Source organism: Dermacentor albipictus, chromosome 2, assembly GCF_038994185.2.
Source record: "Dermacentor albipictus isolate Rhodes 1998 colony chromosome 2, USDA_Dalb.pri_finalv2, whole genome shotgun sequence".
Lineage (NCBI taxonomy): Eukaryota > Metazoa > Arthropoda > Arachnida > Ixodida > Ixodidae > Dermacentor > Dermacentor albipictus.
This window is the reverse complement of record NC_091822.1, coordinates 48,570,383-48,581,544: the sequence shown is the minus strand read 5'-3', so window position 1 is coordinate 48,581,544 and position 11,162 is coordinate 48,570,383.

Genomic DNA, 11,162 nt, shown 5'->3' with positions numbered 1-11,162 from the left:
GTGCGGCCGATAAAAACATGCTGAGTTCCCTTTAGCGATGCGGCTGCCTTGGAGTCACTGATTTCTGCACTTGGAATTTGCTTTTTGTATTCTTTTTGCACATTATTTAGACATTTCGCATATTCAAGAAGTCTTCGAGCGCAGCCTTCAGTGACGGATTTATCAAAGCGATTGCACTTGTTTACCTCTATATATAGAGCCGCAGATCGTTGTTATCGTCAAATACTGTAGAAAAAGTGCATCGTTAATATAAAACAATGTCAAAACTTAGCAAAAGATCCATATCTGTGCATATGTGTCAGGTTGTTTCACGATGAGACGATTCAATGTGAGCGGTTGTACCACTTAAACAACGGCAACTGTGGTCCAGACACATGTATAACGGGTTCTTAATTCATTACTGATTCTCGCTTTTCTTTAACGCCATCGAACGTACAGTTTTCGTGTGCCATAAAGCATTGCTAAAGAAAACTGTGCTCCCATAAGTGCTCATTTATCGGCCGTGTTGTTCTCTCACGAAAACGTGCGGATGCCACCACTCACACGGCGTTGATATAACTGAGCGAGGCGGTTGTTTATGCTGCTGTATACCGAATGCGCCGCCTCTTGTTTGTCCTTTGACGCGGAGACAAACAGTGCATTTCTGAAATGGAGAACTGTGTTGGCAAAGCAACACGTACCGGCCCACCCACATACGTAGCAAATATACAGCGTGCGGTGACGAACGTACATATATGTTGGCACAGCGCTGTGTCGCCGCTTGCGGCTTATTGCGTGCGCGCCATGCGTAGTGCAGTGCATGGTGTTAGAATAGGTTCAGTGTAGTTAATTGATTTCAAATCGCTAAGGCCAGCACTGAATTATAAAAGCAGTTTGTTCGACCTGATTGCATTTCAGTTCAGGTCCGCCGGCAGCGGGTGCACGAACTCGACAGCGCCTGGCATAGCCTTCGCTGAACAGGATCGACATTGGCGCAAACTTCATGGGCAGGGCATGAGAGGATCGAAGCTGACGCGTTTCAACTTGGCAGGCGTGTTTGGCTCATTTTGAGCACGATTAATTGTATATACGAGCGAAGACGCTGGCGCTATTGTGTTGTCGGTTCGACGGCCGTTCGCGCGGGCTTCGGCCGAACGATGGTAGGCACGCTGGTTTTGCCGTTGCCATCGACAAGAAAGCTCGTCGCAGAACAACCCGCGCTCGTTGCTTGTGTCGTTGTCGGCCTGATATGATAAAATGGTTTCGGTGACGCACAATAGTGGGTAAATTTGATGGCGAGAGCGCCATGTCGGTCTCGTATCGACCCAGTGTTACTGCGCATTACGAGTACGTGAAGTCGAGCACGCGCTGCCACCACCAGAAAGGGAGGACCGACGCTGCAAGCAGACTTCGTCAGCAACGTTATGCCTTTAAGTGTCGTCCAAGTGCAACGCACGGGTGTTTGGTTAACTTTGCTAGCCAGCAATGAAAGTCGGCAACTACCTGGCTGACGGTGCAGTCCAGTGGCGTAGCCAGAAATTTTGTTCGGGGGGGGGGGGGCTATGCCACTGGTCCAATATATATATATATATATATATATATATATATATATATATATATATATATATATATATATATATATATATATATATATATATATGCATGTATATATATATCTAGCTGCACGATGCAGCTCAGCCTCCTCCTCAAGAGGAAGCTTTAGCTCGGGTGCTCCTATTTAAGTACATGTAGAAGGGGAATTCGTTTTTCCCTGCAACCACTTCACCAAATTTGAGGAGGTTTGTTGCATTTAAAAAAAAAGTTTAATTCTAGTGACTACTGGTTTCGAATTTTTCATTTAGGTGGTCAACTATTTATTAAAAATTGGCCAAAATTGAAAATCTTCAGAAAACAAAACTATCAAGTCTAAAACTCCGTGACTCAACAATGAAAAATGATATCACAATTCTGTGAATTGCATCTAATAGTACATCTACAGCGCACAAAATAGATCATGCTACACATGAATCTCAAAAAAAAATCGTATTGTGGAAATACGGCTTTTGTAGAACCCTTGTACACAACGTAACCAATTCACGTAAGATACAAATTGACATAACAAACTTGTCCGCTTTGACTGTTATAATAAATGTCGTTTACAGAACCACAATATCTGTTCTTCGTGCATTGCTATTAGTTTGTAAACGTCGTGCTTCTATTTTTTCAAACTTTCGAATTTTTCAAAATATTTTAAACAAAATTCAGGCCCTAAATCGAAGTTCTGTCTTCAACAGACACTAGGATATAAGTTTCTCTCTCAAATGCAACCAATTTAAATAAAAGCGATTAGCAGGATTATCTCAGAAAAGCGTTTCTGCGTTTTACAAGTATTTGAATAGGTCGCGTCGGATTGGGCCCGAGCTAAACTTCCTCTTAAACAATTTATCGTGGGATCAAATACATGAATAATAACTGCATTGTCATTGCCAAAGATGCTGCAAACGAATTCTTGAAAGCTACGCACTGTAAATACAAGTAAAATATGTATTTTTTTTTAAATATTATACTCGTATGTGCCAAAAATTGTGCCCAACATAACTGACGTCAATGCTTCCATGTTTTTTGTCTATTTATTAAGTAAAGAAAATATCACACGAACTTTAGAACTATATCAATTCGAAACCAGGAAAGCAGTGCATGCCGCTGATATGAAAAATTAAAAGGCGATGAACTGAACAAGTTGAGGACAAATATGGTAATGAAACTTTGTCATTCAAGAACCGTGCTTACATCCTTGTATATATGCAATGGCCAGTGAAAAATCGCAATGACGCTGTCGTTTGTTCCAATGTATTACGCAGGAGTCGCTGTCCCTTGTCGTGTATCGTGAGTAATTGCACCGAAGTTATAGTCACGACAGAGAGCACGTATAAAAAGCAGGAGTTCTGCAAGATATATGAGGGCAAGTCAAATGAATGAGCCAACAACGGGGTACTTTATTTAAAAGTAGTCTTCATGAGAATTTAGACATTTGTCCTATTGACTAACGAGTCGCGTGATTCCCGTCTTATAAAACTCCTTGGGTTGCTGCTTCAAAAAGTCTGTATCTGGTTCCCTTGAGCTGTTTTTTTGGTTGCACCAATATGTAGAAGTCGCAAGGTGACAGGTCTGAGCTGTATGGCGGATGTTGCAGCGTTTCCCACTTGAACATTGCCAGTTTTGTATTAACCACATAAGCGACGTGGGGACAGGCATTGTCGTGGAACAAGATGACCCCATTCGTCAATTTTCCGAGTTGTTCGTTCTTGATTGCGACACGCTGCCGTTCTGGCGTTTCACAATATCGGAAACAATTGAAAGCCTCTCAAGATTTAGCAAATTATATCAGTAATGGACCCTGTCGGTCGAAAAAAAAAGTCAACAACACTTTTCCAGCGGAAATGATGGCCTTTACGTTCTTTGGGCGTGGTAAATTCGAATGTTTCCACTGTAAGCTTTGCCCTCGTGTTTCAGGCTCGTAGTAGTGGCACCAAGGTTCGTCCCCGATCACAGTTTCAAACAAGAAGTCGTCATCCTCATTGTGATACCCGACCAGATGAGTCAAGGCAGCGCGAAACTTCTCCGTCTTCTCGCGATGGATCAAAATCTTGGGGATCCATTGCGCACCAAAGAGCCGATAACCGAGAAGCTCATGAATTATGGCGTGAACCGAACCGTGGCTGATGTTCAGACGGTCTGCCAGTTCATCGATGCTTATCCTCCGTTCTTGTTTCAGCAGCTCATGAACCTTTGAAATTGTGGGGGGAGGGGGGGTGATTGCACGATGGTTTTGGCCCCATCTTGGAATGCCTTTGCAACGTCCTTTGAACCGTTTGCTCCAACGCTTCACAGTGGTCAATGAAATGAAGTGTTCAACGTACACTGCAGTCATATGGTGATTAATTTCTGTTTTGGAAACACCTTCAGCTGTCAAAAACTTCGCGGCACCGAGCTGTTCAACTTTTGAAGTGTCCATTATGTGACGAAACCATATTCAACCCAGTGTATGAGAGCATTAAAGAACATTTATCTTATTCACACCTCCGTGTCACTTTTGTAAATGAGACATGCCGTTCTCCTACGCGCATGCCTCGCAGATAATGAACCGAACCATTATTGCGCGGTTAGGGTAGGCTCACTTTCATTTGACTCACCCTCGCACATTAGAAATGCAAAGACACAGTGGGATGTACAAATGCGAAAATACGGCTTGATAAAGGACAAAAAGTGTCACTGGAAACAAAGTTCACTGCATGTATACACAAAACCTCGCAACAAGATATTTAGGTATACGTATAAGTCTCCGATGAGTCTATGTATGTAAGAAGAAGTAACTGTATATAATGCGTCAAAAAAGGCAAATAAACATGGTGCACAGTCATAGATTCACAGAATCCTAGATTCCGCACCCATTCCATCCACTCCCCCCGATGTATTACGCGCGACGGAAGGCGGCGCGCTTGCTCCCCGCTTTTCTCCTTTGCGCACACAAGACTGAGGCACCATCGTCGGCTCACCCATTCCACCTCCCCTCCTACGCTTTCACTCGCACATACAGCATGCAGCGCGTGGTCACGATGTTATCACCCTTGGACATTATACGAAACATGAGGGCGACGGCGACGGCAGGAATGCGCCTGGAGTGTCCATATAATTGCTTTCGCAATAATATAATAAACGTATCCGGCAACTGAAGCGTCCCGTCGCCCATTACTTTCCGCAAAAGAAGTATCAAAATCGAACTTTCACCATGCGACAATTCGCTGCGCCGCAATAATGTATTTTTTTCTGTGAGGCGGAGGCACCGAAATGAAAAAAAAGAACGCATAGGAAAGTATGTAGGCCAGAATCGAATGCCTACTTAGGGCACCTAATGGTGCTACGGAAGGAATACCGTAGAAAACATGAGACGCTTGGTCCACTGAGAACCATACGCATACTGATCAGTATCCTACAGCGGCGAAACAAGACTTTCCGTAAAGGTTCCGCTCAAGGAATGCGGTGCAATCCTTCGAGTCCCCACAGTGATGGTGGCGAGCGACTATTGTTTTTTTTTCTCGTCTACTAGCCAGAAGGCGTCCAAAACTCTGTCAGGTGAAAATCCACTCGGCCAGAGCAAACCGAACGCGCACCGAAGTGCATCGCACGGTGGTCGGAGCCATACGAGAAAAACGTATGCGCTCTGGCTGGCTCTGGCAGCCCGCGGGTAGGGTAGCGAGAACAAAAAAATAAATTGAAGAGGCTCAATGTGTCCTCGCGAATAAAAGTCAAAGTAGGAAAAATAAATAAGAACGTACTCACTTTGGCTGGCTTTAGTCTCTTGACATGGATGTTCTGCCATAGGTTAAAAAAAATGTTGATATTTTTTTATTTGACATGACGGCACAAATGAACCACCCCAACGCTTCGTCTCATTGGACCTCGCTGCCTGCTTTGTCAACTCGTCTGCTAGTGTGTTGATTTGGCTTGTCTCGTTGTATGTTCCGATGTAAGACTTTAGAAAAGTCAATAGACCTTTGGCGTCAAATGTTTATAACAACATTAAACCCACAAAGTTCCGCAATTGAAAATCTAAAGCACAACTTTGGAAATGTCAATGCACCTTTCACATCATGAGCTTATGAGATTTATACCCGTAAAGCTTCGCAATTGATATCCATGCGCTCCATAGATTCCGTGGCCTCAGTGAGATGCCGCGGCGAGTTCGCTCACCATCAAAGCGCCCTTGAAACTTTGTGCTCGGATGGGACTGCTTGGCATTATGTGACTCCCGGTGTATGGGCGTTGCCACAAAATTCAGCCCGAGTTTGCAATCTTCGCGGTTAAATGTCTTTTCGAGCGTCAAAAGGACATTCTAGACAAAATCCAGAGTGATTTCCGGCGCCGGGGGTCGCTTTGGTCGGCGGTGCATGGACAGCACGAAAAAATTTCGGGGGGGGCTGAAGCCCCATAAGCCCCCCCCCCCCCTGGCTACGCCCCTGGTGCAGTCCCGACAACTCGGACGAAGCCCTCGCCGCTTGCTATTTCAGAGTGAAGTTGCAGTCCTACGATACGCATGTGTTCATCACCGCACAGACGTCGATCTACCAGTAGGGTTTCAACGCGCTACATAAGGAACACGTCACGAGCGTTTGCAACAGCGCATGTCTGAGCACTTTCTTTTTTCGTGGGACTTCTCGGCACACGGCCAAGCGCGCGACCCTTCAAGAACTTTTCGCATGTAATCCGCTAAGGCAGGACATGTGCCGCCGCGCAATGAAACAGGCGGATTTTACCCACTACCCTGGCAGAACTCTAAAAGCAAGCAAGGCCAAATTTAGTGATAATTAGTGGTATGGCATGTAAACTTATTGTGCAAAGTTACATGCGGTAGGATAATTACTGAGCTGTTCGAATGAATACTGAGCCGTATTACTGAGCCGAATACTGAGACTACAGGCTGGAACCTACCCACACGGAACACTACTGCACGCCATGTACCCGGGCATCTGCGGGCGAGGCTGCAAGTTCTGCCCGCCGGACACGCCCAACACCTTGCGCCATATGGTGCTTCGATGCAGCAATAATCGAGAAGCACCACCATCATCATCACCACCAGGCGATAACATGCAGAAAGAGGCGGATTCAGAAGAAGAATTGGAAGACCAGTGGGAGGCTCTGCTGGTGAAGCAAGACCCTGACAGCCAGCTGCGGTTGGTGAACAGGGCTCGGGCGGCGGCAGCGAGCCATGGCTACCTGGACTGAGGAGGCCACCCACCTTTGGGCTCAAGAAGCCTGGTCTCACAATAAAGTTTATTTCTCTCTCTCTCTCTCTCTCTCTCTCTCTCTCTATTTTCATACTTCCTAAGACGTTCCTACTTAGGCTCAGCATTGTCCTCAGTGATCTACACAATACACTTTATCTAGATTTGGCGGAAAAAAACTGCGAGTTATGGGAAATATGTACGCAATCTTCAACGACAGGGCGTCTAGGTAGGATGAGTTTAGTAAGTCTCGCATGCAAACGTTCCGCAGCTTTTTGATACAACAACGCAGAATTTATGCCGCTGGCCCGGAAGAACTGTAAACGCAACCGATACCTAATTTAGCTAAAAGTGTGTGTGCGTGGGGGGGGGGGCGACATGATGGTAAATTTTATGGCTCAGTAACATGTTTGGTGATGATAAATTCGCCTTTTCGAATTTCTCAGCAGTGCTTTAAGCATTACATTCGGACAAGGTTTCAAAGAGAAGTCTTAGGCGGCCCACTTTATCATGTGTGCGATGTGATAACAGGGAACTTAAACTTTTATTGCAACTGTTCAAAACAGACAGCTTCGCTAGAAATTGGGTTGTAATTCTCCAATGTCGCACACATTTGATGTGTCTCTTTTCCTTGTAAATATTGCAAGTGATCTGTGTCGATTGTATTTCGTTGTGCATAACCTGGGCAATAAAATTAACTAAACCAGAGATACGTTTACGTTCTAGACTTGAACACCAAATACAGTTCTTTCTTTAATTATTAAAATTGTTTGCACCACTTTTTAAGCGCGCCATACTGCTGCTACTGGGCAAGATCAGAGACCTCTGTCAGCTACTTATTGCTCTTTGTCCTTGCATCGCCTTGATGTTTTATATAGTTGGAATGAATAAACCAAAGTGAAATAATTTTTCGTGCCCCTATGGTTCACTATGCACGGTTAATAAATTTGTCTATGTCGGTTAAATGTAAACTGACAGACGTATTTCCAGGCTCTTTCACTAACTGCACTGCAATAGTAATTGGCAAAATATATATATAGAGAGAGAGAGTGAGTGGGAGAGAGAGAAACGTCAGATCGGTGATCGCTTGTGGTTTGCGTCCCCTCTCGCCCTCTCGAGCAATTGTTTGTACGCCACTGGTCAGCGCAGCAGCAGCAGCAGCCATTGTCTGCGAAGCGGGTCGCCTGGCTGGCGTGTTTTCTCACCGCCATCAACGGCGTCGGGAAACCTAATCGTATGTTTACCTGAGAACAGCATAAATGTGCAGACCCTGAATGTGTTGGCGACTATAGGCGGTTTATTACGAGCTGAGGACCGATCATAAGAACTATTGGTCCCGGATCCGATGGCCAGCGAGCTAGTCCCAGTGATCACCAGCTTGTACGGCTTGCTCCATCGCTACCCTTGGCATCGACAAAATCACATCTATTGCAACTACAGCTTGACATAAGTGTGTAAACGGTGTGCTGGCCAACATAGGCGCTTTATTACGAGCTGCTTGTGGTCGTGTCGGAAGCGCCAGCAATCTCGTATCCGGCGGCCCAACGGCCTGCCGGCTCCTATGGCCATCGGCGGCTGTCAGCGGAGCCGACAGTGCATGCGCGGCCTTGCTGAAACGCGTCTATGCTACTCGCATGGCGTGTTTTAAGTGGCGTCGTTTGTGCAAAACAAGACAGCTGTGCAAGTACGTTTGTATTAACTTTCTTCGAAAAGTTACGCACTTATCCGAGCGGTCATGCAGGAGCGCAGGTTCTGGGCGGGGCTACGCAACGCTCGCTAGTTCGTGTCATGCGCCCCGAATCGTCGTATGCGGCAAACCGCACTACGACGCGTCGAATGACGGATCACACGCAAATTCGCACCGTGTGTCGCTCACTCTATCGCGATGCGCCTTCACGCCTTTATTGCAGAGGAAACCTGCGCCGGGCACGCAGTTCAAATTAGCTTTCACCTTCCAGCGCTTGCATTATCCAGCTTTTGTTGGGACCGTTTAACATATCGATATTTGAAAAGGGCAATACCTGCTTTTATTTGTATGATTTACTGGTCTGCAATCACCGTTGTTATTTTAGATATCTTTTCACAAGATTTACCCACTTCCTCGCTTGTTTAGCGACAATGTTTTCTATTTTCTATTTCTATCGGTGACTTTTTTAGCGACTTTAATGAACCATTGAAAAAGATGTAGCGCCTTCGAAGCTATGAAAATTGTTTCAAGTGTGGTCTCCTTAAACTCACTTTCTTATTCAAGTGCTACATGTAAGCGCTTTAAACTTGCAGTACGGATGCAAAGCTCCGTGGCCATGATAAAACGATGGTTGCCTTCCCATTGGTGGTCTTTACATGGTCAGTGTGCCTCAAAGAACAGTGGTTATCCCAGACTTCGCAATGTACCCACAAATTTTGTTGTTGTTTATTTCAGTCTTAAAAAAAAACGATTTATTGAATTTAAGCGCTGTTGATTCTCCAATTTCTCCGAATGCATTCGAAAGACGGACGTTCATAAGCGTAGCGGCAAATTAAATTACCAGAGCCATTTCGAATACGGTTTACGGTCAGATTCAGAACGCAGCAGGTAAATAAGACAAGTCGACTGTAGAAAAAGGCGTCCGACTCAGAAAGCTCCCATGCGCTACTCATGTTTGTGAGCGGTGGCACTGGCTAACACTCCCAAGGTTATTTCTGCTAGTAAAACATAAATGCCCAAGAAAGTGGATGGGTAAACGGCGCCACGGTAGCTCAATTGGTTAGAGCATCGCTCAACTAATGCGAAGACGTGGGATCGTTCCCCCCATCTGCAGCACGCTATTTCTTCACCCAATTTCATTGCCAATAATTTATCACTCCTTTTTTTTTCAATTTGGAAGGATATGTAATTTCCCCTATGTTTTTCTTGGTGTCTGTTTGCTGGCTTTTCATGACACGGCAAAGAGGCGACACAGAGTTTTGAACAAAGTTACGAACAGATTTATTGTCTTCATCGGTGGTGATCTCGACCAAAGGTGCGCACACATAGTTATTTTTACACATACACGTTCATTCATGTTATACACTCGTTATTAACATTCGTGTGTTCATTTCGTAATATATTGAGGCCAAGAATTTGAGACCGGAATCAGCGCACCGACTGGTAGAGGACCAGTGCCGCCGGCGCCTTCGGAGATGGAGGGTCAGTACGTGGACGCTGGCATGATGAGAGGCAACGGAGCCAGTTGTAGAAGACGAATGCGGAAACAGTTTGCACGAGCGCGTTCGCGCGGCTTCGCCAAGGGGCGCAAAACAAGCCAACAGTGGTAGAAGACGACAAATGCGCGAGCAGTGGCAAGAGCTATTGCTGATGGTGATAGTTGTTGCTCACGTAGATTTGTTGGCGGACGCGAAGAATGCACAGAACCCTAAACATGCACAGCTTCGCTGTAAAATGAAAGGTAGGTTCCTTCGGAGACACGCCCTCAGTGGCGACGACCACGGATATACTAGGGTTATTTCCCCAAGCATACCTCCCCATGCTTGCCGAACCCCTCGTAGTGGGTTGTGCCACTTCCTGGCAGCTAACCAACCGCCGCTCGAGACTCCGCGAGCGGCGGTTGGAGAGCTTGAGCTTGAGTTGGAGAGCTTGAGGCTGTGGGCGACAGCAGGTGCACGACGTGGCACAGCAACAGCCAGCAGCTCGGCAGGCGTTCCACGTCTACCTTCGGACGTCCCTGGTTGTCCCTGGTTCCTGCTTGCCTCGACAGAGCGACCATTTCGTTGACCTGCAGTGGTGTTTTGGCTGAGTATCGGGTGGTTTAAGGTGTCTCAATAAGCGTATTTTAGTTCCTGGTTGATTGGCATTCATTGCGTCAGCCGTCTTGAGCTGATGTCGACCAGTTCTCCTGGCCAGGCGCGATCCGCCTGGTCAGCATCCCTGCCACCTAATGAATTGCCCATAGATTTATTTTTTCGCAGTGGCGTCAGCACCATTCCTGTGGCGCTTGTGCCTACCAATGGAGGCTCCATCAGGATCACGAATCCTCAGGCTGTCCAGAAGGCATTCAAGGCCACGTCTAACCACTTCCAGACCATCACTGATGTACGAGCGTTCGGACGGGGAGGTATAGTGTGTCGTTCACCCGACCAGACCTGTGTAGAAGACCTCTTGAAATGCACTTCATTCGCTTCCACCCCGGTGAGTGCTTTTATTCCGCCTCACCTTGCGTGCACCAAGGGTCTTGTACGGGGCGTAGACTCCCGATTAAGTCCTACTGAAACCCTGGACAAGCTATCCGCAGCAGGCGTCATTGCCATCTACCGTTGCAATCGACTGGCCAATAACGAGAGGGTTCCGACAGAATCTGTTATTGCAACGTTTGTGGGCACATCATGTCCATCTGAAATAAAGGTGTGGCCTCTTGTGTTCCG